Source organism: Hyperolius riggenbachi, chromosome 11 (genome assembly GCF_040937935.1).
Source record: "Hyperolius riggenbachi isolate aHypRig1 chromosome 11, aHypRig1.pri, whole genome shotgun sequence".
NCBI classification, from domain to species: domain Eukaryota; kingdom Metazoa; phylum Chordata; class Amphibia; order Anura; family Hyperoliidae; genus Hyperolius; species Hyperolius riggenbachi.
The window spans coordinates 245,746,912-245,773,053 of NC_090656.1; the positions used below are offsets into that span (position 1 = coordinate 245,746,912).

General features: G+C 50.4%; 1 protein-coding gene across 9 annotated transcripts in view; it reads left to right on the plus strand.

Annotated features, from left to right (window-relative positions):
• ANO1 (anoctamin 1) overlaps nt 1–26,142 on the plus strand; it is a 1,209,699-nt gene that overhangs the window by 296,506 nt on the left and 887,051 nt on the right. For 8 of the 9 annotated variants that reach the window (XM_068260041.1, XM_068260039.1, XM_068260043.1 and 5 more), the window contains one exon: nt 3,552–3,762. The exons of the other annotated variant lie outside the window; for it this stretch is intronic. The gene's annotated coding sequence lies outside the window, so the exon portion shown is untranslated. The remainder of the gene's footprint in view (nt 1–3,551; nt 3,763–26,142) is intronic. 9 annotated transcript variants of the gene reach the window in all.

The window sequence follows — 26,142 nt, forward strand, 5'->3', positions numbered from 1 at the left end:
CATAGACATCAGCCTATGAGAGCCGATCGCTTTCTGAGCCTCCCATGGGGACAGCTAAACGTCACGGCTGTCCCCAGTAGATCGCAGCCCTGTACAATGTAAATAGACAGCGGTTTTGCCGTCTAACAGTCTCCGGGAGTGACGGAGCAAAACACGCCCCCAGGACTGGTCGCCAATTGGCATTAGACGGTCTTCAGTACTGCCCAGATACAGAACGCTCCAAGGAACACATGCGTCATGAAGCCTGACTCTGCCAGGAGTTTCAGCTGAATTGCAGGGGACTGAAGCCACCCAGGGAGATGGCGAGGGATGAGTGGCCCTAACAGGGCCTAAGGAAGCCCCAGGTAAATATGGAACCCAAGACGCTTCTTGTCCAAGGTTCCCTTTAAAGTTTTGAAAGCTTGCAAATAAATCTTAAACAGTTATTACAGTCATTAAGGGCGCATTCACACTAGAGGCGCTTTTCTGAACATTTTGCGATTGATTGGTGTTTTTTTTAAATCATTCCCATTCACTTTCATTAAAATTGCAAAAAAATCGCTGCGATTTTCACGTAAGCGATTGCGATTTTTATGATAGTGAACGGGAGCGATTTAAAAAAACGCTAATCGCAAAATGCTCAGAAAAGTGCTTGTAGTGTGAATGCGCCCTTAAACATCTTTTGTTGTTACAGCTTTACATTCTCTATCGGACCACACACAGCTAGAGGAACTGAAGTGAGAGGGACGTGGAGGCTGCCATATTTACTCCCTTTTACACAATGCACATTGCCTGGCTGCTCTGCTGACCCTTTGCCTCTAATACTTTTATCCATAGACCCTGAACAAGCATGCAGCAGTTCATGTGCTCTGACTGAAGTGTGACTGCATTAGCTGCACACTAATATCCCTCTCACTTCAGTTGTCCTTTAAAGGGGTTCTGTGGGGGTTTGCTGAGGATAAAAACTGCCACTTACCTGAGGCTTCTATCAGCCCCCTGTAGCAGTAATGTCCCACACCGTCCTCCTCCGATCTGCCGTTCCCCGCCGCCAGCACCGGGCATTATTCATCTTTCATAGCCGAACAATGCGCGCTGCTGTTCGCGTCATCGGACACTTACGGCGCAGCATGAAGTTTTCTTGTACTACGTCTGCGCAGTAAGCTTCTGATGACGTGGCCAGGAGCGAGCACAACCGCGCAGCCGCAGTTGGACGGCATGCCGCGCTAGACCGGGACCGGCGGCGGCGAACGATGGATCGGAGGAGGACGGTGTGGGACATTACTGCTACAGGGGGCTGATAGAAGCCCCAGGTAAGTGGTGGTGTTTATCCTTAGCAGAACCCCCACAGAACCCCTTTAAAAGAAAAACACATTTGCTCATTAAAATAACATCATTGATAAAATTGCTTTTTTTTTTTTTTTTTTTTTTGTACGATATTCATTTATAGATTGTTTGGTCAGTGTTTGCCCACTGTAAAATCTTTCCTCTCCCTGATTTACATTCTGACAATTATCCCTGGTGGTGACATCTTTACTGCTGCCAGGTGATCTGTACGGAATGTTTGTTACTGAGAGTTCTATGCACAGAGGGAGATAACGCTTGCTTGGCAGTCGGAAACAGTAGTCATTTCCCACAATGAAATGAGGTTCACTGACAGCAAACTGTCAGGACCAAGGCCATGACATCACACTGTGGGAGGGGTTTAACCACAATATCAGCCATGCAGACCCCCCTGATGATCTGTTAGAGAAAAGGTAAAGATTCCTCCTGGGAAAGGGAGTATCAGCTACTGATGGGAAGTTCAGTCCTGGGTTAATGTTCCTCATTGACCTGCTATCATGTAGGTGCAGCCAATTTACTCTGTAGTTGTGAAAATGTAAATTGTGTTCTCAGATGAGGTGTCCTAGGCTTACCTTAACATATGAACAGGAACCTTATAGTCAGTGAGTAGCAACCATTGCCCACAAATACTTGGCAACTGTAAAGGCGATGCGTACAGTAGCTTTAATGGCCCATACTCACGGGCAGCAAATGTTGCCTGTCGCCAGCACACGTGAGCGTGTGGGCGACAGGCCGGCGACAGCTCCTCGCCAGGTCCCTCTGCGTACACACGCGGAAGAGGGACCAGCGGCGAGGCGGAAGCTGTCGCCGATGTTCCTCCTCCCTCCGCCGGAAGCTCTTCATACCTCAATGGAGGTTGCTGTCGCTAGTCCGCGTACTCACGCAACTAGCGACAGCTGCGGCGGAGTTGCGGCGGCGACTGTCGCCAGGCGATTGAACTTTTCAATCGCCTGGCGACATCAGCGACGGGCGACAGTTCGGGGTGCGCGCGGCCCATACTCACGGGCGACCTGTCGCCGCAACACGCGCGCACCGCGTGTTGAGGCGACAAAAGTCCCTCGTGAGTATGGGCCATAACAGAGAATTGTCATTGTCCACAGGGCTGCCTTATTTATCCTCCCACTACTCAGATCTCACATCATTCGCAGATCACTTGACCCCTGTGTGATCATCTCTCTTCTCATTAGGTGGCCGATGACTCTCTGCCAAGTGAAGTGTGAATACACAGGTGTGGGACTAATAGAAGGCAGGAACCAAGCAGCTCGGGGGTGACCCAAACCACTAGGAGAGTATAGGGGACTAAAAGAGACCAAAAAGCTCTCCTGCTAAAAAGCAATGCTTAGGTTGCTTTGCCTTCTTAAAACAGAAGGACTAATAGAATGCATGTAACATTTTATTTAGCATAAAGACTTCTAGGTTGTTTATCTGATATATACAGGGTCTTTTTTGGACAGCTGCCTTAAACGATACGTTAGCCCTTAATAAATTCTATATTTACGTGTGTGTGTGGGGAGGCTCGCCTAGGATTACCGGACCTCCCAGGGGCAGTCCCGGTGCAAAGCTTCGGTCGGCGGGGTCGGTGCAGCCACAGTGTGTCCGCGGGAATTTGCGCTCTTTCCTGCAGGAAGACGTGGCCGGTGTGCCCTCTGACCCGGCCATACTGTGCGCACATGCGCAGTATGTCTGCTTGGGCACCAGAGGGCCACGCACGCCGACCATGTCTTCCAGTGGGAATCCGTGCGTAGTCCCGCGGACACGCTGTGGCTGCACCGACCACAGCTCTGTAACAGGACCTTTTTATGAAGAACGGAGACAGAGGCCGGGCCATGGGAGGTGCGGTAAGCCTGTGCGCACCTCCCCCCACACACACACACACACACACACACACACGTGGCATCAAATACAGAATTTATTTAAAGCTAAAGTAGGGAGGTGAGTGAGTGCTGAGCTGCTGCAGATCTCCCTGGCAGCATGAGTTTTTCCAGGTTTTAGGGTCTGAAAGGGTGCAAAAAAATGGTACCGCTTTTAGACCCTAAAATCCGGAAAGAATCATAATACCAAGGGGGTTAAAGAGGAACTGCACTGCAAATGACATAATGAATAAAATTGCTTATTTTTTACAATATTCGTTCATAGATTATTTTAGTTTGTGTTTGCCCATAGTAAATTCTTTCCTTTCCCTGATTTACATTCTGACATTTATCACATGGTGACCTCTTTATTTCTTCCAGGTGATCTCTGATCTGATCACGTTACTGAGAGTTCTATGCGCAGAAGGAGACACTGCTTGCTTGGCAGTTGGAAAAAGCTGTTATTTCCCACAATGCAACAAGGCTCACAGACAGCAAACCGTCAGGACCATGGTCATGACATCACACTATGGGAGGGGTTTCACCACAATATCAGCCATACAGACCCTCCTGATGATCTATTAGAGGAAAGGTAAAGATTCCTCGTGGGAAGGGGGGCATCAGCTAATGATTGGGATGAAGTTCAGTGTTTGGTTACAGTTCCTTTTTAAGTCATCTCTTTTCCAAGTTAAATAACCCCAGTGCCTGTTTTCATGGGCATTCTAAATCTCCACTTTCCTTCCTGCAGTGTGTTGCCCAAAGCTACTGTATGCAGAGCTGGGACCAGGTCCTCCAGCAGCCAAGGCTGAGACACCAAAGTGCACCCTTCCATCCCTCCCACCCCAGCTGTCACACACTGATTGCTATTACACTAAGAGGCCCCTCCCCATCCCCCCCACCCCAGCTGTCACACACTGATTGCTATTACACTAAGAGGCCCCTCCCCATCCCCCCCACCCCAGCTGTCACACACTGATTGCTATTACACTAAGAGGCCCCTCCCCATCCCTCCCACCCCAGCCGTCACACACTGATTGCTATTACACTAAGAGGCCCCTCCTCCATCCCTCCCACCCCAGCTGTCACACACTGATTGCTATTACACTAAGAGGCCCCTCCTCCATCCCTCCCACCCCAGCCATCACACACTGATTGCTATTACACTAAGAGGCCCCTCCTCCATCCCTCCCACCCCAGCTGTCACACACTGATTGCTATTACACTAAGAGGCCCCTCCTCCATCCCTCCCACCCCAGCTGTCACACACTGATTGCTATTACACTAAGAGGCCCCTCCTCCATCCCAACACTAAGAGATCCCTCCCACCCCAACTGGCACACTGATTGCTATTACACTAAGAGGCCCCTCCTCCATCCCTCCCACCCCAGCTGTCACACACTGATTGCTATTACACTAAGAGGCCCCTCCTCCATCCCTCCCACCCCAGCTGTCACACACTGATTGCTATTACACTAAGAGGCCCCTCCTCTATCCCTCCCACCCCAGCTGTCACACACTGATTGCTATTACACTAAGAGGCCCCTCCACCCCAGCCATCACACACTGATTGCTATTACACTAAGAGATCCCTCCCACCCCAACTGGCACACTGATTGCTATTACACTAAGAGGCCCCTCCTCCATCCCTCCCACCCCAGCTGTCACACACTGATTGCTATTACACTAAGAGGCCCCTCCTCCATCCCTCCCACCCCAGCTGTCACACACTGATTGCTATTACACTAAGAGGCCCCTCCTCCATCCCTCCCACCCCAGCCATCACACACTGATTGCTATTACACTAAGAGGCCCCTCCTCCATCTCTCCCACCCCAGCCGTCACACACTGATTGCTATTACACTAAGAGGCCCCTCCTCCATCCCTCCCACCCCAGCTGTCACACACTGATTGCTATTACACTAAGAGGCCCCTCCTCCATCCCTCCCACCCCAGCCATCACACACTGATTGCTATTACACTAAGAGATCCCTCCCACCCCAACTGGCACACTGATTGCTATTACACTAAGAGGCCCCTCCTCCATCCCTCCCACCCCAGCTGTCACACACTGATTGCTATTACACTAAGAGGCCCCTCCTCTATCCCTCCCACCCCAGCTGTCACACACTGATTGCTATTACACTAAGAGGCCCCTCCACCCCAGCCATCACACACTGATTGCTATTACACTAAGAGATCCCTCCCACCCCAACTGGCACACTGATTGCTATTACACTAAGAGGCCCCTCCTCCATCCCTCCCACCCCAGCTGTCACACACTGATTGCTATTACACTAAGAGGCCCCTCCTCCATCCCTCCCACCCCAGCTGTCACACACTGATTGCTATTACACTAAGAGGCCCCTCCTCCATCCCTCCCACCCCAGCCATCACACACTGATTGCTATTACACTAAGAGGCCCCTCCTCCATCTCTCCCACCCCAGCCGTCACACACTGATTGCTATTACACTAAGAGGCTCCTCCTCCATCCCTCCCACCCCAGCCATCACACACTGATTGCTATTACACTAAGAGGCCCCTCCATCCCTCCCACCCCAGCTGTCACACACTGATTGCTATTACACTAAGAGGCCCCTCCTCCATCCCTCCCACCCCAGCCATCACACACTGATTGCTATTACACTAAGAGGCCCCTCATCCATCCCTCCCACCCCAGCCGTCACACACTGATTGCTATTACACTAAGAGGCCCCTCCCTCCATCCCTCCCACCCCAGCCGTCACACACTGATTGCTATTACACTAAGAGGCCCCTCCATCCCTCCCACCCCAGCTGTCACACACTGATTGCTATTACACTAAGAGGCCCCTCCTCCATCCCTCCCACCCCAGCCATCACACACTGATTGCTATTACACTAAGAGGCCCCTCCATCCCTCCCACCCCAGCCGTCGCACACTGATTGCTATTACACTAAGAGGCCCCTCCCCATCCCTCCCACCCCAGCCGTCACACACTGATTGCTATTACACTAAGAGGCCCCTTCCATCCCTCCCATCCCAGCCGTCACACCGTGATTGCTATTACATTAAGAGGCCCCTCCCTCCATCCCTCCCACCCCAGCCGTCACACACTGATTGCTATTATACTAAGAGGCCCCTCCATCCCTCCCACCCCAGCTGTCACACACTGATTGCTATTACACTAAGAGGCCCCTCCTCCATCCCTCCCACCCCAGCTGTCACACACTGATTTCTATTACACTAAGAGGCCCCTCCTCCATCCCTCCCACCCCAGCCGTCACACACTGATTGCTATTACACTAAGAGGCCCCTCCCTCCATCCCTCCCACCCCAGCCGTCACACACTGATTGCTATTACACTAAGAGGCCCCTCCATCCCTCCCACCCCAGCTGTCACACACTGATTGCTATTACACTAAGAGGCCCCTCCTCCATCCCTCCCACCCCAGCCGTCACACACTGATTGCTATTACACTAAGAGGCCCCTTCCATCCCTCCCATCCCAGCCGTCACACCGTGATTGCTATTACATTAAGAGGCCCCTCCCTCCATCCCTCCCCCCCCCAGCCGTCACACACTGATTGCTATTACACTAAGAGGCCCCTCCTCATCCCTCCCACCCCAGCCGTCACACACTGATTGCTATTACACTAAGAGGCCCCTCCCTCCATCCCTCCCACCCCAGCCGTCACACACTGATTGCTATTACACTAAGAGCTGCCCCAGGGCCCCCAACACCTTAATCTCTAGTTATCTGGCTTGCAGTCACTGCCATGTATCCCCTTTTCTTATTTCTCTCTGCTTCAAACACAATAGGGGAATGATAGCTGAGTGAGTTGTGCGCCCCTCCTACACTGTGCCCTGATGCTGGAGCCTCTCTCGCCTCTGCCCGGCCCTGCGCCCCCTCCTACACTGCGCCCTGAGGCTGGAGCCTCTCTCACCTGTGCCTCGCCCTGTGCCCCCTCCTACACTGCACCCTGAGACTGGAGCCTCTCTCACCTCGGCCCCTACCTTCACCCCCTCCTACACTGCGCCCTGAGGCTGGAGCCTCTCTCGCCTCTGCCCAGCCCTGCCCCCTCCTGCACTGCGCCCTGAGGCTGGAGCCTCTCTCACCTCTGCCTCAGCCCTGCCCTGCTCCCCCTCCTACACTGTGCCCTGAGGCTGGAGCCTCTCTCAGCCCGGCCCTGCGCCCTCTCCTACACTGCGCCCTGTGGCTGGAGCCTCTCTCGCCTTTGCCTCGGCCCGGCCCTGACTCCATGTATCAGATGTGGCCTTACAAGTGATTTATACAGAAACAATAGTATGTTTTTATTTCTTTTTTATTGTGTTCCAAAATGTAATTTGCTTTTCTTAATTTACTACCGACCAATGTTCCCAAGCCATTCTTCAATTCCAGCATCTCCAATTCTGTCCAATTTACATGATCCTACTGGCATGGGCAAGTTGTGTTACCTTACATTTATTAACGCATGACACTATGCACTGTAAAAATGCATGACTCTATGCACTCTACACTATTATTAGTATTTAGTATTTATATAGCATCGACATATTACTCAGCGATGTACAGATTATATAGCCTTGTTGCATCACTGTCCCTCAGAGGAGCTCACATTCTAATCCCTACCGCAGTCATATGTCTATGTATGTATCGTGTAGTGTATGTATCGTAGTCTAGGGCCAATTTAGGGGGAAGTCAATTAACTTATCTGTATGTTTTTTGGGATGTGGGAGGCAACAGGAATGCCCAGAGGAAACCCACATAGACACGGGGAGAACGTACAATTTTGTGCAGATAGTGCTCTGGCTGGGGTTCAAACCCAGCGCTGAAAGGTGAGAGTGCTAACCACTACGCCACTGTTCTGCCCCACTATGCCCTTGGCAGTAGGCGTACCTCAGGTCTGGAGAGGTGTTTAAGATGGCGCCTTTTGCACAGGAACATGGTGTCTCCTTAAATTATAGGTGCTGTGCAGAGTACGCACTTTTATTATATACTAGCTGATTGCCCGGCGTTGCCCGGGTATGTATTTGGCTGGTGTTGGCTCCGCCCACTTTTCCTAACCCTAACACACAATTACTCAGTGACCTAGTTTGTGAGCTTTGCGGTCTTTGCCATCAATAATTTGCATTGAAATGAAACAAATCTGATTGGCTGTTTGTGGTTCCACCCCCTTTTCTTAATTTTAACCCCAGTCACCCAATGACCAACTGTACCAGGTTTGAGGCCTGTGCCATTAACAGTGCAAGAATGACAGCAATGAAATATTACCCTTGAAAATCAGTAGTTGAATTTTGATCGGTGTTTGTAGGCTCCACCCACTTTTCTGAATATTAATCCCATTCACCCAGTGACCAACTGCACAGCTTACATTTTCCCAGTGAAATTTGTATTTGTCTCCGCCCACTTTTTGGTTATGGGGATAAAAAGTATCCTATATGTTATTCCAGGTAATGTACTATGTGTGTGCCAAATTTCATTCCAATCCCTTCAGCCATTGTTGTGTGAATAAGTAACAAACATCCCCAAACTTTCACATTTATAATATTAGTGAGATACTCCCTGGAGATGGGTTTTCATATGCACTTTTGGCAGACACAGGTGATATATCACTTTTACACCTTAAGAAATAGTTTTTTCTATAATCCTTAAAGAGAACCCGAGGTGTGTTTAAAGAATGTTATCTGCATACAGAGGCTGGATCTTCCTATACAGCCCAGCCTCTGTTGCTATCCCAAACCCCACTAAGGTCCCCCTGCACTCTGCAATCCCTCATAAATCACAGCCATGCTGTGAGGCTGTGTTTACATCTGTAGTGTCAGTCTCAGCTGCTCCCCCGCCTCCTGCATAGCTCCGGTCCCTGCCCCGTCCCTTCCCTCCAATCAGCAGGGAGGGAAGGGATGCAGGCGGGGACTGGAGTTCTGCAGGAGGCGGGGAGAGCAGCAGACTGACACTATAGAGATAAACACAGCCAGCTCTGACAAGCTGTTTGTCAGCAGCGTGGCTGTGATTTATGAGGGATTGCAGAGTGCAGGGGGACCTTAGGGGGGTTTGGGATAGCAACAGAGGCTGGGCTGTATAGGCAGATCCAGCCTCTGTATGCAGATAATATTCTTCAAACCCACCTCGGGTTCTCTTTAATTTTAATGCAATGTATGCAGTTACTAAACATCAGTTATTGCAACATTGTTCTATTGTGAATCCTTCTTTTATATCTCTTATACAGTATTTTGTTAAAGGACTTACGAGTCCAAATAAAAAAAAAAAAAAGTTAAGTACCTGTATTAAATTTGAATGCATAGAGGACGCCATCCGCACCCTCCGTGTAGTTCCGCCAGGTTCCTGGCAGTTCAATTGTCCCCCCGGGCCGCTCCCGACCCCACAGTCCAGGTCGGGCTCTCCTGCCTCTAGTAAAATAGCCGCCAGAGCTGGCCGCTCCAGGGCCTCCCCCGATCCACGCACAGGAGACAGCCTGTAGCGTAGGTCGGAGGGGAGTGGGGCAGGCCCTAGAGCTGCGCAGCCGCACTCGGGTCTATGCGGACTGTGCAGTCGCGGCCAGCTCCGGCGGCCTTTTTACCAGAGGCAGGAGAGCTCAACCCGGGCTGTGGAGTCGGGAGCGGCCCGGGGGGGCAATTGAACTGCCAGGAACCCGGCGGAACTACACGGAGGGTGCGGATGGCGTCCTCCGTGCATTCAAATTTAGTTCATGGAACTTAACTTTTTTTTTTCAAATCAATTTTAAAAATACAAAAAAAATTACGTTTTTTTTTAAACTGTAATTTTCTAGGTTTAAAAACCATTTTTCTTTGCATTTGTAAAATCGATTTTCTCAAAAACTACGAGGTCTTTTTGAAAAAAGTTTTTTTTTACTTGTACCCAATATGTTCCTTAATATATGTAGCAATTTTGGTAGCAATAGCATGTATGGCTATTCACCGACAAAATCGGCACAAAATGACGCGTACATTAGACGTAAATTCATGTGTAATTATGAATGATTACACAAAGTCAATTGAATTACGAAACTATAATTACGTGAATGCGTAATTGCGAAAAATTATGCGTGATTTCGCGTAGTCGTAATTTGCAGATTAGGATCATCACTACTACTACTCCTAAAAATGTTTTATTTTTTTAGATATCCCGTGGTTTTATTTTATATTTAAACACTTACAAAGTAGAGTGAATATTTTGTTGACTCTGCTCAGTGTCAGCCTATTGAAGCTAATGGGAACCATATAGTCGTAGCCATGGCGACAGGAGAAGCCAAACAGGAGATCGCGTTCTATACGCAATCTCCTGTTTACTTTTGTTGCCGGCGGCGATCAGACTAGAGGGACACATGCGCCTATAGAGCATGCCCTAGTGGCTGCAGCTCTGGTGCTTTGAGTCCGCCAGGAGAAAAGTGTGATATAAATGTTATTTGTCTTGTCTACTTTTTCTCTTGTATTGAGCATAAATGGTAATTTTTAGGCCAGCTTCAGTTGGTACAGTGATTAGGGTGCATGCCCACCACACAGTGAGACCCAGGTTCAAATCCCAGCCAATGTGAGTTGGCTTTTATGCTACAAACCCTTAAAGGGAACCTAAACGGAGAAGGATATGGATTTTTCCTTTTAAAATAATACCACTTGCCTGAATCGCCTGCTGATCCTGTGTCTCTAATATTTTTAGCCACAACCCCTGAACAAACATGCAGATCAGGTGCTCTGACTGAAGTCAGACTGGATTAGCTGCATGCTTGTTTCAGGGTGTGATTCAGCCACTATTGCAGTCACAAAGATCAGCTGGACTGCCAGGCAACTGGTATTGTTTACAGGAAACATCCATATCACTCTCAGTTAAGGTGCCCTTTAAAGGAGAACTGTATGAAAGGTATATGGAGACTACCATATTGATTTCCTTTTAAGCAATACCAGTTACCTGGCTATCCTGCAGATCCTCTGCCTCCAGTACTTTGAGCCCTAGACCCTGAACAAGCATGCAGCAGATCTGGTGTTTGACATTGTTGTAAGATCTGACAAGATTAGCTGCATGCTTGTTTCTGGTGTGATTCACACTACTGCAGCCAAATAGATCAGCAGGGATGCCAGGCAACTGGTATAGCTTAAAAGGAAATCAATATGGCAGCCTCCATATACCTCTCACTACAGTTCTCCTTTAAGCAACCTAATGTTTCTATTGCATTGAGCATAAATGGTAAATTTTAGGCCAGCTTCACTTACTACTGTAGTGGTACAGTGGTTAGGGTGACTTGCCCACCACACAGTAAGATCTGTGTTCGATTCCCAGCCATGGTATGATGTATACTGGTTTTTAAAATAGTATAATTCCCTGGCAGAAGAGACCCTCCTCCCTCCGGTAGGAGGGAGGAGGGAATAGGTAGAAGGGTAGAAGGGGAGGTGGGAGGAGGGAGCCCACAAGAGGCTAATTAAAATCTCCCTAGCAGAGTGTGTAGCAGCTGTCCCATAACTAATTAGTGTAGGCAGACAACTGAGTCAAATGGTATAAGGGCCTTGCTTAGAGGAGGGAGGGAGGGTGGGCGGGTCCTCCAGCAGTGATGTGTATTTCACTCAATCAGGTGTGCCTCCAGGTATTAGAGCTCTTGAAATATGTTTTCTATTATTTTTCCAGCCGGTAAATTTTTTTTAAATTTTCATAGTTCGCCTCCCCATTGAAGTCTATTGCGGTTCGCGAACTTTTTCGCGAACCGAACCTTTCGCGTGACAGACTTTGATTGTCACTGTCGGTCACACGAGTTAGTTATCGATTACTAGTCTAGTACACTACTACTAGGGATTATAGTTATTTGTTATTTACCTACGTACTAGTTTACTTAATTTGTACTGTTGTTAGTCTGTGAGTTTATTAGTTTCAGTACTGTGTTAGTTACCCCGGCCCATTGCGGAGAGTCAGGCACAGGCTGTAGTGGAAATGATGGCGGAGCAGCAAGCCACCGTTTCCAGCCAGACCTCCAGCTCCAGCGAGACCAGTGCCACCACCAGTGCCACCGCCGCCCTCCACCACCGCTTGAGATCACGTCGACCCTAGCGGCCAGCCTGCCCTCGAGCATTTTCAGGAGTGTGGTTGCCCAGTTTGAGGAGAAGATGTTGGGGAAATGCAAGGAGGATGAGGAGGAGTTTGAGGTGGAGGAGTTTGTTGTTGGCGGCGCACAACAACTGGAATTTCAGGAGGAGGGGCCTGATGCAGGGGATGATGGGGCAGAGGAATTGGTTGAGGGCTCGGAGGAGATGTTTGGGGATGATGATGATGAGGTGCTGGATCGTCCCTATGTGCCACCACCAGCACAGTTGGGTGAAGGCAGCTCGTCATCGGAGGAGGAGGAGGCATCTCTGGCACAGAGGCGCAGCAGCAGCATGGTGGCCAGCACAGGGCGTGGAAGACAGGAGCCACAGCCTGCTGCTTCAGCCGCTACCACCACCACCCGCACCAAAGCTCCTACAAGCAAAGGGGGAAAAAAACAGCCCTCCAAAGGCAAAAAAGCTCCCCAGCCCTCAAGCTTGAAGGACAAGTTGAAATTCCCAGTCTGGCGTTACTTCACTGTGTATGTTGACGACAAGACCCGTGCCATTTGCCACAGTTGCGGTGCCAGCCTGAGCAAAGGTCGCGATCTGAACAATTTGGGTACATTTTGAGGACTACAGTGAGTTTCTGAAGCTGAAGGACAGTGGCGCAGGCAGTGGTCAGAGCCAGACAGCCACTGCATAGACCTCAGCAGCAGCAGCATCCCACCCTCCTGCTCATCCAGCATCAGCAGCAGGAGCACAGAAAATCACTGCTCCCCCTCCCCCCCCCCTCCCCACCCCCTCCCCCCCCCCCCCCCCCCCTGGGCAGCCAGTCCTCAGTGGCCTCATCTGCTCCCTCCACAGTGGCCTCCTCATCCTCCCGTGCAGGAAAACACCGCCAGACCGTGCTCAGCGAGTCCTTTCCCGGTGTGACCAAGGTTCTGCCTCCCACCAATAGGCGCATCCGGGTGCTGAACGGGTTGCTTGCCCGGGCCATGTGCTCCCAGCTCCTGCCATACTCCATTGTGCAGGAGGGGAGTGACATGAGAACGCTCCTGCAGTATGGGATCCCGGAGTGGCAAATCCACAGCTGCCACTACTTCTCCCGCACGGCGATCCCAGCACTGCACCGGTTTGCTATGGCGAACGTGAGCGGATCCACATTACCATGGACTCCTGGAGCAGCTATTTTGGGACAGACCGCTACCTGTCCTTCACGGCTCACTGGATCAGCCTGGTGGAATGCGCCAGCGAGGAAGCAGCAGGTCCATCCTCGGGTGCATCAGCAGCAGCACCAGTTGTCCACTATGTGAAGCCACCACGCGGGGTCAGGGGAGAAGCAGCAGCTCTCGCTGCCAAGCGACCCCGCATCAACAGAAGCGTGAAGGCCCACCATTGCCAAGCGCTGATGGAGATGAGAAGCCTGGGGAAGAACAGCTTGACAGCAGCCAACATGCTCCGCTACCTGAGGGAGCAGGAGAAGACGTGGCTGACCCCCAGAGGCCTCAGAGTCGAATTGGTGGTGTCCAACAATTCGGCAAACCTGCTGGCTGCCATCAGCAGGGGACACTTGACCCACGTCCCTTGCTTGGCCCATGTCCTGAACCTGGTGGTGCAGAAGTTCATGCGCACCTACCAGGGGATGGACAATGTGTTGGAAGCGGCTCGGAAAATTGTTTGCAGTTTCCGGCGCTCAGCCGATGCCGCAGCAAACCTGACCGACATTCAGCAGCGCGAGGGCCTGCCACGACACCGCCTTGTCATTGATGTGCCAACTCGCTGGAATTCCACCCTGGTGATGTTGGAGCGGCTGGTTGAGCAGAGGAGGGCTGTCCACAGCTACATTGTTGAGGCCACTGTCGCCGCCCCCCCCCCCCCCAAACTCCAGCTCATCTCCAACGCACAGTGGGGGCAGATGCAGCAGGTCTGCTTGGTGTTGGCTCCCTTCCTGCAGGGAACCAACCTGGTGAGCGAGGAACGGGCATCCCTCTGCCTTTGTTTGTTTGTTTGTTGTTGTCTGCTGGACAGGGCACTTTTTGATTTGATGGATGTGGGAGAGGAAGCCCTGATCCAGCTGGAACAGCAGCCGCCTGCGCAGTCCTCTTCTGCGCAGGAATTTGAGTTGTTGGAGGAGGAGGAGTTGGAGATGTTGGATGTTGCTGTTGAGGGGGAACAGCGGAGCGCAGCAGCAGTGGTGAGAGGGTGGAGAGAGGAGGAAGAGGCTCAGGGGCCAGAGGAGGAGGAGGACAGTGAACTTGTGGACACTGACCCTCATATCTCTGCTGGAAGTGCCACCCTGTTCCCCATGGCAAGGCACATGCTGCGCTGCCTGCGCACAGACCCCAGGGTTAAGCAGATGCAAGCTCGGGAGGACACCTGCATCAGCATGATCCTGGACCCACGGTTGAAGGGGAAGGTGGCTCAGTTCCTGCCTGCTGGAGACCGTGAGCAGCGAACAAGGGAGTTGCAGGAGATCCTTGTTCGGCGATTGGAGGTAGCCTTCCACCAGCCTTCCACCCCCTCTGTCCCTATCCAGCCAGCACAGCAGCCGGTGCCTGCAGCCAGCAGCAGCAGTATCAGGCATCCAGGAGACCTGCTGTCCTTGACAAAGGCACTGTACATGACGGTAGAGCAGCCGAGAGAGGAGGTGCATGCAGCAGCATCCTCCTCTCAAAGTCACAGCCAGCGCCTGACCCAGATGGTGACAACGGCGGCGAGGAGCCTCTGGACTCCTTGGAGTACTGGGTCGAGCGCTTGCAGATCTGGAGTGAGCTGGCGCAGTACGCCCTGGAAGTCCTGTCTTGCCCCCCTTTCAACCTGCTGTCCGACAGGTGCTTCAGTGCGGCCGGTGGCGTGGTCATGGAGAAGCGCTCTTGTCTGTCCACAGAGTCCGTGCACAGACTCACATTCCTTAAGATCAACCAGGACTGGATTGAAGGCACGTTCCAGGCACCTGTTGTCAGCGACAGGAGGACATGAGGTGCCTGGGAATTATTTTTCAGAACATCAACCTTCAGTCCCCTGCAAATTTGGCCTGGTTTTTCTTTAGGTGCTGTGGTACCACCGCTAGGTGCCATGGCCTAGGCTGCCTGCTGCCATGTATGTCCTTCTGCTGCTGCATTAAACCTCCTGTCTGTGTTCCCACCACCACCACCACCACCAGGGTCCACTCAGTTACACGCTGCTGCCACTAGCTATTTAACACACTCTCAAAATAGCTACTATTTCTGTTCTTGTGATAAAAAAAAAGGTGTCTGGGTTGAAAACTGTGCTGTCCCAGTTGTGTATTAGACACAATGTGGGCTGCACGACTGCTGTCCGGAACCTCCTGCTATATGGTTTATTACAGCCGTGGTACCAACGCTAGGTGCCATGGCCTGTTACTTTGCCTGCTTACTCCGCCTCCTCCTGCTGCTGCATTTAACATCCTGCTGTCTGTGTTCCCACCACCAGGGTCCACCGAATTGTGCGCTGCTGCCATGCGCCACTAGCTATTATGCCACTACAATAGCTACATTTTTTTGTAAAAAAAAAAAAAAAAAAAATACTGAGGTGTCTGGGTTGAAAACTGTGCTGTCCCAGTTATGTATTGGACACAATGTGGGCTGCATGACTGCTGTCCAGTACCTCCTGCTGTTGGTGTTTATTTACAGCCGTGGTACCAACGCTAGGTACCATGGCCCGTTACATTGCCTGCTGCCACACTTCACTCCTCCTCCTCCTGCTGTTGCTGTATTTTACCTCCTCCTGTCTGTGTTCCCACCGCCTGGGTCTACAGAATTATGCCTGCTGCCACACGTCACTCCTCCTCCTCCTGCTGCTGCTGTATTTAACCTCCTGCTGTCTGTATTCCCACCGCCAGGGTCCACAGAATTATGTGCTACTGCCATTCGCCACTAGCTATTATGCCACTACAATAGCTACATTTTTTTGTAAAAAAAAATGGGGTGTCTGGATTGAAAACTGTGCTGTCCCAGTTGTGTATTGGACACAATGTGGACTTCATGACTGCTGTCCGGAACCTCCTGCTGTTGGTGTTTATTTACAGCCGTGGTACCAATGCTAGGTACCATGGCCCGTTACACTGCCTGCTGCCACACTTTACTCCTCCTCCTCCTGCTGTTGCTGTATTTAACCTCCTCCTGTCTGTGTTCCCACCGCCAGGGTCCACAGAATTATGCGCTGCTGCCATACGCCACTAGCTATTACACCACTACAATGGCTACATTTTTTGGTAAAAAAAAATTCTGAGGTGTCTGGGTTGAAAACTGTGCCGTCCCAGTTGTGTATTGGACACAATGTGGGCTTCACGACTGCTGTCCGGAACCTCCTGCTTTTGGTGTTTATTATTACAGCTGTGGTACCAACGCTAAGGTACCATGGCCCGTTCCACTGCCTGCTGCCACACGTCACTCCTCCTCCTTCTCCTCCTGCTGCTGTATTCAACCTCCTGCTGTCTGTTTTCCCACCGCCAGGGTCCACAGAATTATGCGCTGCTGCCATGCACCACTAGCTATTACGCCACTACAATAGCTACATTTTGTTGTTAAAAAATATATATATTTCTGAGGTGTCTGGGTTGAAAACTGTGCTGTCCCAGTTGTGTATTGGACACAATGTGGGCTTCACGACGGCTGTCCGGAACCTCCTGCTGTATGGTGTTTATTATTACAGACGTGGTACCAACCCTAGGTGCCATGGCCCGTTACATTGCCTGCTGCCACACGTCACTCCTCCTCCTGTTGCTGCATTTAACCTCCTGCTGTCTGTGTTCCCGCCGCCAGGGTCTGCAGAATTATGCGCTGCCATGCGCCACTAGCTATTACACTACAAATTTAGCTATGCTGTTGAAGAAAACATTTTACAACAGTTGAGTTCTGTAAGGGAAAAAAAAAAAACATTAAGTTGGGTACAAGAGGAAGAATATGACAAAAAAAAAAAAAACATGGTGGTGAAGAAGAAGAAGAAGAATAACCAGGTGAAGAAGAAGAAGAAGAACCAGGCGAAGAAGAAGAAGAAGAACAAGGTGAAGAAGAAGAAGAAGAACCAGGCGAAGAAGAAGAAGAAGAACCAGGTGAAGAAGAAGAAGAAGAACCAGGTGAAGAAGAAGAACCAGGTGAAGAAGAAGAAGAAGAACCAGGTGAAGAAGAAGAAGAAGAACCAGGTGAAGAAGAAGAAGAATAACCAGATGAAGAAGAACCAGACGATGATGAAGAAGAAGAACCAGATGATGATGATGAAGAAGAAGAACGAGATGATGATGATGAAGAAGAAGAAGAACCAGGTGCCAGTGAAGAAGAAGATGATGAAGATGATGGTGATAAGAAAGAAGATGGTAAAACAGAACAAGAAGACGGTGAAGAAAAAGATGGAGAGAAGAAAAAGAAGAAGGTGAAGACGGTGAAGAAGAATAAACAAGAAATGCAGAGAAAAAGTTTTCCATCAATTTTTTTTTCATTACACCTGTTTAATTGTGACTTGCCTCAAAAAAAATTTGATTTAAGGCCATCCGAATTCGTGATCATGAATATTACCCGAATTCATTTAGTGATCACGACTTGAATTCAAAATCGAATTCTATGATCGTGATCACGGCCAAATCCGAATTTGATCCGGACCCGAATTCGAATGCACTGGAATCGAATTTGGGTACATTCGACCATCCTTGCTTACATCACACTGTAACTGAGGATTGGAATACTGGACATTTGCCTGCAGATATTCCGGACATCGGAGACATTTTTACACTAAGTACATTTTAGCAGGTCCTTTAATATTTTCCTTGCGTAGATTTGTGTTTCAGAAGGAGGCCATATGCAGAGGAGACGTATGAAGTATCAGAGAGGTGTAAAGATATCCCGGCACTGACACCAGATACAGTTATAAACAGATTGTTTTTGTGTCTGGTGATCGAGTTTCATGAAACATATAGCGGCACACACGGCCTCCTCCTCCAAATACCCTCCGGGCGGCCATTCCTGAACCTTCCTGAGCCGCACAATGTCTCCTCCGAGTATAAAAATGTGGGAGCATCGGGCTAATTACAGCTGCCGACATTCTATAAATACTCTCCCCAAAAATTCCTTCACAAAATGTTGTGCTCTAAATATAGCCGGTATGTTTGCAGGGAATGAAGAAATACGCATTTCACCGAGATAAGTCGATTTTCTCCGCTGTGATATAATTTGTTAGCCTTTGGGCTTGTTGTAAAACCGTGACCGTCAGGCATGTGCGATCTATAGGCGTGTGCGATCTGTACGCATGTGCGATCTATAGGCATGTGCGATCTACAGGCATGTGCGATCTACAGGCATGTGCGATCTGTGGGCATGTGCGATCTACAGGCATGAGCGATCTATAGGCATGTGCGATCTGTAGGAATGTGCGATCTGTAGGCATGTGCGATCTGTAGGCATGTGCGATCTGTAGGCATGTGCGATCTATAGGCATGTGCGATCTATAGGCATGTGCGATCTACAGGCATGTGCGATCTGTAGGCATGGACTATCTATAGGCATGTGCGATCTGTAGGCATGTGCGATCTATAGGCATGTGCGATCTGTAGGCATGTGCAATCTGTAGGCATGTGCAATCTGTAGGCATGTGCAATCTGTAGGCATGTGCAAACTATATGCATGTGCAATCTGTAGACATGTGCAATCTATAGGCTTGAGCGATCTATAGGCATGTGCGATCTACAGGCATGTGCGATCTACAGGCATGTACAATCTATAGGCATGTGCGATCTGTAGGCATGTGCGATCTATAGACATGTGCGATATATATACATGTGCAATCTATAGGCATGTACTATCTTTAGGCATGTGCAATCTATAGACATGTGCAATCTGTAGGCATGCGCAATCTGTAGGCATGTGCAATCTATAGACATGCACGATCTATAGGCATGTGTGATCTGTAGGAATGTGCGATCTATAGACGTGTGCGATCTGTAGACATGTGCGATCTATAGACATGTGCGATCTATAGGCATGTGCAATCTGTAGGCATGTGCAATCTGTAGGCATGCACGATCTGTAGGCATGTGCGATCTATAGGCATGTGCGATCTATAGGCATGTGCGATCTATAGACATGTGCGATTTATAGACATGTGCAATCTGTAGGCATGTGCAATCTATAGAAGACATGTGCGATCTGTAGGCATGTGCAATCTATAGAAGACATGTGCGATCTATAGACATGTGCGATCTATAGACATGTGCGATCTATAGACATGTGCGATCTATAGACATGTGCGATCTATAGACATGTGCGATCTATAGACATGTGCGATCTATGGACATGCGCGATCTATAGACATGCGCAATCTGTAGGCATGCGCAATCTGTAGGCATGCGCGATCTATAGACATGTGCGATCTATAGGCATGTGCGATCTGTAGGCATGTGCAATCTATAGAAGACATGTGCGATCTGTAGGCATGCGCGATCTGTAGGCATGCGCAATCTGTAGGCATGCACAATCTGTAGGCATGCACAATCTGTAGGCATGCGCGATCTATTGGCATGTGCGATCTATAGACATGTGCAATCTGTAGGCATGTGTGATCTGTAGGAATGTGCGAACTGTAGGCATGTGCAGTGCAATCTGTAGGCATGTGCAATCTGTAGGCATGTGCGATCTGTAGGCATGTGCGATCTATAGACATGTGCAATCTGTAGACATGTGCAATCTGTAGGCATGTGCAATCTGTAGGCAAGAGCGATCTATAGGCATGTGCGATCTGTAGGCATGTGCAATCTATAGAAGACATGTGCGATCTATAGACATGTGCAATCTATAGACATGTGTGATCTATAGACATGTGTGATCTATAGACATGCGCGATCTATAGACACGTGCGATCTGTAGGCATGCACAACCTGTAGGCATGCGCAACCTGTAGGCATGTGCGATCTATAGACATGTGCGATCTATAGACACGTGCGATCTGTAGGCATGCGCAACCTGTAGGCATGCGCAACCTGTAGGCATGTGCGATCTATAGACATGCGCGATCTATAGACACGTGCGATCTGTAGGCATGCGCAACCTGTAGGCATGCGCAACCTGTAGGCATGTGCGATCTATAGACATGTGCGATCTATAGACACGTGCGATGTATAGACACGTGCAATCTGTAGGCATGCACGATCTATAGACACGTGCGATCTATAGGCATGTGTGATCTGTAGGAATGTGCGATCTATAGGCATGTGCAATCTATATAAGACACGTGCAATCTGTAGGCATGCGCGATCTATAGACACGTGCGATCTGTAGGCATGTGCAATCTATATAAGACACGTGCAATCTGTAGGCATGCGCGATCTATAGACACGTGCGATCTGTAGGCATGTGCAATCTATATAAGACACGTGCAATCTGTAGGCATGCGCGATCTATAGACACGTGCGATCTGTAGGCATGTGCGATCTTTAGGCATGTGCATGTGTGATCTGTAGGAATGTGCGATCTATAGGCATGTGTGATCTGTAGGAATGTGCGATCTATAGGCATGTGTGATCTGTAGGAATGTGCGATCTATAGAAGACATGTGCGATCTATAGGCATGTGCGATCTGTATGTCTCTTTTGTTACAGGAAGCTGCGGAATGTGCTCTTGCAGTTGTGGAGTGTTTTATTCCCATGTGGGGAGGTTTTAGCATTCTCTCCAGCCCAATGACACAAACGTGCTGAATGACAAATGATTATTTCATCTCCAGACCAGTTGCTCTCTCTTCTCCTCTGGATGGCAGTACAAACATTCAGAGAGAAATGTGTCCTCTGCAGGACATACAGAGAGGGACTGGGAGAGCAGACTCACTAATATTTGTGAACAGTTCTTGAAAGTGATATGAAACTCCGCATTTCCTCTTTGCTCTTAGGGTTCGTTATCACTTCAGCGGGAATCGCGCGATTCCCACTCAAGGCAAACCACTAGCGGTTTTTAAAAACCACTAGCACATGTAACACTATGGCAGTGTTCTTACTGCCGTGTTTGCGGTTAGCGCTAACTGCAAACATGTTACATGCAGCAGTTTACTGGCGATTCCGGAGCAATCGCGATTAGCATGTATAGAACCGCTAATTGCGATCGCTCCCAAACCGCTACAGTGTCCAGTGATTTTTCTGCTTTAGTCGCGGAAAAATCACTCCCGCAAAAAGCTAGCGGTCATCGCCGGCGTTTTTGCAGTTTTAGGTGTGAACGGAGCCTTAAAGATTTTTTACAGCATAAAATCTACTACCACAACCAAAACAATTAGCAGAACAGCGATCAAACAGTTAAACACAGCATTTTGTTCTTCAGTGGAGAGCTCCTTGCTTCAGTGGGCAGCTTCTGGCCGCATCTGAAGGGGTGATAACATTATCTTTTGTTTATATTCCTTTGTCAGATACATTTAGTAAACATTAGCATACTGCAGATACTGGGCTGAGCTGTACTGGGCTGAGAAGCAGAGAGAGCTGAGAAGTGATCACTAGATATATTTTCATATATAAATACAACAGCTATGTAATAAAATGCAATGACTGCAGCTTTCGATTTCCCGACAACCAGCGGACCCCCGACCGGTTCCCCTATATATGAAATGTGTACTCTTCCCTGGCCTGTGCAGCGTGTAGCAGGTTCACCTGTCTGCCAGCATACCTCCTCGTTGATGGAGCAGAGTGTTCTGTACATGCAGATTGGCACCCAATATAACAAGTTAGAACTCTTTACTGAAGAAAAACATGCAGATGTAGATCATACACCACCATCAGGAAATACAGTTTATGCCCAGTTCGCATTAACGCTTTTTTTTGCGTAACGTAACCGGAACATATACTGTACAAACGGAACGGATGTGAATGGATCCAATGTTAACCTATGGATCCATTCACATGCGTCCGTTGGTACGAATACGTTCCGGTCCACAGAGCTAAAAAAATTCCGTACCGTTCTGCCCAGCGGATCGGATCCGGACAAAAATTGCTGCAGCATTGGGGCGATGGGAAACAGAACGTATCTTCACACTAGTGGAGAAACGGACCGTTCCACGAGGGATGGGGCCTGAGCGGCGGGAGGGTGCAGCAGCATACCCCCCAACCGTCCCGTTTTCGTCGGGATTCTCCCGATTTGGGGGGGCCCTCCCGCTATCCCGGGCCCCCCCTCTCGAATCCCGACGGCTGGCAGAGAATAGAGGCGGAAAAACTGATCGAGGCTCCAGCCGCGGTACTGAGGGATGCGGGAGCCCGGCTTCAATACTTCCTCCCTCCCTCCCTCTGTGAATGCCCCCTAATGTATGTCCGTGTGCCCCCCTCTCCTCCCCTCCCTATAGGCAGAGTGAGCGCAGCGGAGCGGGCAGTCGGGTCCTCTTACCGCTGGCTGATGCACGCGTACTGTCTCTGGCATCGGACTTCCATGTACTTCCTGTTTACTATGACGTCACAGGAAGCACATGGAGGTCGGATGCCAGAGACAGTACGCGTGCATCAACCAGCGGTAAGAGGACCCGACTGCCCGCTCCGCTGCGCTCACTCTGCCTATAGGGAGGGGAGGAGAGGGGGGCACACGGACATACATTAGGGGCATTCACAGAGGGAGGGAGGAAGTATTGAAGCCGGGCTCCCGCATCCCTCAGTACCGCGGCTGGAGCCTCGATCAGTTTTTCCGCCTCCATTCTCTGCCCAGGCGCCCCCCCCCACCTAAAAGTGGCACCCTCCTCCCCACCCACGGTGACAGGCATTCTCCCCCCCCCCCTCCACTGACAACCCCCCTAATTAATCACATAAGGGGACACTGGGGGCACATTAGGAGGGAGGGAGGGAGAAGCTTAATAGCGTCTATGCGGCATCCATGCCGCATACGCATCCCCGGGCTGGTGCCTCGATCGGGTTTTCTTTTCCCCCCCTCGGCCACCCTCCTCCCCCTCCCACTGGCACCCTCCCTTTCGGGAGTAATTAATTAAAATTTTTTAATAAAAAATAAATTTTAAAAAATAAAATAAATTAGTGGGCGTGACTAGGGGGTTGGGGGCGTGGCCAGGGGCGTGGCCTAAGTGTCCCGCTTTCGACACTTAAAATGTTGGGAGGTATGCAGCAGTCAGGCGGGGGGGGGGGGGGACTGGGGCAGTGAGGGAGGGTAAAATACATATCTAATGTTCTGTAGCAGCCGGCGGTAGAGGCGTCCATCTTCTTCCACGTCATGTGACTACATGACGCACCATGTGACTAATCACATGACGAGCTGGTGTAGTCACAGCGGAAGAAAAGGAAGCCTCTACCGCCGGCTGCTACAGGACATTAGGTATGTATTTTCCAGCAAAACTGAGTGAAAACTGATTCATTGATCAGATCCGTTTTCACTTTCCATTTTGCACTGTGCACAGAGCCATCCGGATCCAGTGAAGCGGAGACCGGATCCGTTTGTCTCGAAATGCTAATGTGAATCGGGCCTTACTTAGAACAGAGAGGAACACAGAGGGAATACAGGAAATAACAATGCCATAGAGATCATTGCAGCATTAATACAGACAGTGACATCTTGTGGTTGCTTTACTATACTGCAGTTTAGGTAATTCTGTTGATACTGCCAACACTCCTGTCTTGTCTTTCTCCATTACCACGGAGGCGCCTGCAGCATGTGAGCCCACCGCATGTATGTGATGCCAGTGCGTGGGGTACAGGCGCCCCATGGGGTCGATGGAGAAAGGCAGAGGACGCAGGAGTAGGAGGACAAGTGAGCCTGCCACACTCTGCACAGCACGAAGGGTACATAAAAAGTTGTCCATTAACAGTTCAATTTTACCTTCAGATTCGATCTTTCAACGCAATTTTTCTGATTGAATTGTATAGAAAACTGTGCCATGTGTGGCGCCAATCCATGGGAAACGACTCTTTGATTGATTGGAAAGGGGAAAAAAAAATCAGTTCAAAAAGTTGTATTTCATGATTGAATTGGAATGTAAAACCTTCTTAAATCATTCCATTAATGGGAACAATGGATAATTGCCTTCCGATTAGTTTCAATCATTCAGATCGCGTTGAAAGATCGAATCTAAAGGAATAATTGTACCGTTAATAAGCACTTTTACAGGGAGGAGACCTCGGGGCCCAGCAGGCAGAGGCGGCTCAAGAGCTGGGACCAGGTCCTCCAGCACCAAGGCTGAGACACCAAAGTGCACCCCTCCATCCCTCCCACTCCAGTCGTCACACACTGATTGCTATTAGACTAAGAGGCCCCTCCCTCCATCCCTCCCACCCCAGCCGTCACACACTGATTGCTATTAGACTAAGAGGCCCCTCCCTCCATCCCTCCCACCCCAGCCGTCACACACTGATTGCTATTAGACTAAGAGGCCCCCCCCCCATCCCTCCCACCCCAGCCGTCACACACTGATTGCTATTAGACTAAGAGGCTCCTCCATCCCTCCCACCCCAGCCGTCACACACTGATTGCTATTACACTAAGAGGCCCCTCCCTCCATCCCTCCCACCCCTGCTGTCACACACTGATTGCTATTACACTAAGAGGCCCCTCCCTCATCCCTCCCACCCCAGCCATCACACAGTGATTGCTATTACACTAAGAGGCCCCTCCCCATCCTTTCCACCCCAGCCGTCACACACTGATTGCTATTAGACTAAGTGGCCCCTCCTCCATCCCTCCCACCCCAGCCATCACACACTGATTGCTATTACACTAAGAGGCCCCTCCCATCCCTCCCACCCCAGCTGTCACACACTGATTGCTATTACACTAAGAGGCTCCTCCCCATCCCTCCCACCCCAGCCGTCACACACTGATTGCTATTAGACTAAGAGGCTCCTCCATCCCTCCCACCCCAGCCGTCACACACTGATTGCTATTACACTAAGAGGCCCCTCCCTCCATCCCTCCCACCCCTGCTGTCACACACTAATTGCTATTACACTAAGAGGCCCCTCCCTCATCCCTCCCACCCCAGCCGTCACACAGTGATTGCTATTACACTAAGAGGCCCCTCCCCATCCCTCCCACCCCAGCCGTCACACACTGATTGCTATTAGACTAAGTGGCCCCTCCTCCATCCCTCCCACCCCAGCCATCACACACTGATTGCTATTACACTAAGAGGCCCCTCCCATCCCTCCCACCCCAGCTGTCACACACTGATTGCTATTACACTAAGAGGCTCCTCCCCATCCCTCCCACCCCAGCCATCACACACTGATTGCTATTACACTAATGGCCCATACTCACGGGCTGCAAAAGTGGCCCGTCGCCAGCACACGTGAGCGTGTGGGCGACAGGCCGGCGACAGCTCCTCGCCAGGTCCCTCCGCGTACACACGCGGAAGAGGGACCAGCGGCGCGACGGAAGCTGTCGCCGACGTTCCTCCTCCCCCCGCCGGAAGCTCCGCATACCTCAATGGAGGTTGCTGTCGCTAGTCCGCGTACTCACGCGGACTAGCGACAGTTGCGGCGGAGGTGCGGCGGCGACTGTCGCCAGGCGATTGAAACTTTCAATCGCCTGGTGACATCAGCGACAGGCGAAAGTTCGGGGTGCGCGCCCGTGTGACGGCCCATACTCACGGGCGACCTGTCGCCGCAACACGTGTTGCGGCGACAATTGTAGCCCATGAGTATGGGCCATAAGAGGCCCCTCCATCCCTCCCACCCCAGCCATCACACACTGATTGCTATTACACTAAGAGGCCCCTCCCCCATCCCTCCCACCCCAGCCATCACACTGATTGCTATTACACTAAGAGGCCCCTCCATCCCTCCCACCCCAGCCGTCACACACTGATTGCTATTACACTAAGAGGCACCTCCCATCCCTCCCACCCCAGCCGTCACACACTGATTGCTATTACACTAAGAGGCTCCTCCTCCATCCCTCCCACCCCAGCCGTCACACACTGATTGCTGTTACACTAAGAGGCTCCTCCTCCATCCCTCCCACCCCAGCCATCACACACTGATTGCTATTACACTAAG